Source organism: Echinops telfairi, unplaced genomic scaffold, assembly GCF_000313985.2.
Source record: "Echinops telfairi isolate 266 unplaced genomic scaffold, ASM31398v2 ScPeMD7_5479;HRSCAF=6326, whole genome shotgun sequence".
NCBI classification, from domain to species: Eukaryota; Metazoa; Chordata; class Mammalia; order Afrosoricida; family Tenrecidae; genus Echinops; species Echinops telfairi.
In genome coordinates this window covers 7535-8421 of record NW_022109378.1, presented here as the reverse complement: position 1 = coordinate 8421, position 887 = coordinate 7535, and positions in this window count along the sequence as shown.

Genomic DNA, 887 nt, shown 5'->3' with positions numbered 1-887 from the left:
CCTGAACTGTAGCCTATTATTTTTCTAGTAATTTGAGTATTGTTTGTGTGTTCTGTGTGTACATTGCAATCTATCAAACAGCAGGGAAATAGAAACTGCCATGGGAGAGACAGTTGGTGTCACAATTGGTAAAAAAGTTGGAGAGTAGAGGCAGGTCTGACCTCCATCTCATAGGAGTCAGACTTGGGCAGCTGATCTTGATAACCTTGACTCTCCTCCTCCCTCTTTGTGTAGTTCGAGGAAATTAGACTTTACCTCATACCCGTTTTACAAAATTGGATTTCAAAATTTTTATTTTACATGATAGTTTTCTGATCCTTGAAGGCCTAACCATAAAGTAAATTATAGATATTAAGTTGCAGTTACCAGTTGCCATTTTGAGAAGATTGATCTAACATTGAGCTGAGAGCTCAACAGAGGTGGGAAGAAACAGCCAAGTGCCTGGAAAAGGAATTAAGATGGGAAATGGGAAAGCCAGATTGACCAGTGGAATGGGGAAATGGGATACTGTGACCAATGTTGACAAGGTTCTGGCTAGATAAGAGATAATGCAGTGTCACAAAATCTGTGGAATGTTCTCTAACTTTCTTGGAACCTTTCATCTTAGATTGAGGATACAAATAGGATTTGCCATTTTAAAAATTAATACTTACACCAGCTCTGGTGGCACAATTGTTAGGCATTTGGCTGCTAACTGAAAGGTGGGTGTCATGAAGCCATTAACTGTTCCATAGAAGAAAGGTAGTGCAGTCTGCTTCCATAAAGGTTTATAGTTTTGCAGATTCCATGGGGCAATTCTACCCAGACCTCTAGGGTCACCATAAATTGAAATGGACTCAATCACAGCAGCATATATTTTATTTAAGCTCGCAAATTTTTATTTTGGG